We start from the raw sequence: 544 nt of genomic DNA on the forward strand, positions 1-544 counted from the left end.
CAGTTATACTCTGTCACATGGGGTCCCTAGGAGTCAGAATCAACTCTATGGCATCTAACAACAACAACGGTCGGCTTCCAGAAAAGATTACAGCTGAGGAAACTCCACGAAGCACTGAGAACCATATGAAGCCCAGTTCTCCTCTGACACGGGGTCGCCATGAGTCGGAGTGGACTGGAAGGCAAGGGGTTTGGGTCCTTTTTGGTTTGGATTAGTAGTGGTTTAGGATTGACTAATTCGTTCATTCTCCCAAGTATTTGAGACTCTTCCTAAACTAAACCGTGGGCAGACTGCGGGCAGCACATGGTGACATAAAAGGTCGGAAAGAGGCTCCCAGCCTGGGACAAACGGGGGCCTTCCTGCAACATGGCGCACGACCAGAGAACTGGTATGCGTGGGTCGCTACGCCGAGTCACCCAGCCCCCGGAATTGAGGACCCGGGGCTCCGCGTGGGCCGGGCCGCGCCCAGAGTTTCCCGCCCAGGCCCACAGCCCCTTCTCCGGCTCTGAGTCACGGCGGGAGAAGGGCGCGACAGGCAGGCGTC

Source organism: Trichechus manatus, unplaced genomic scaffold (genome assembly GCF_000243295.1).
Source record: "Trichechus manatus latirostris isolate Lorelei unplaced genomic scaffold, TriManLat1.0 scaffold00131, whole genome shotgun sequence".
Lineage (NCBI taxonomy): Eukaryota > Metazoa > Chordata > Mammalia > Sirenia > Trichechidae > Trichechus > Trichechus manatus.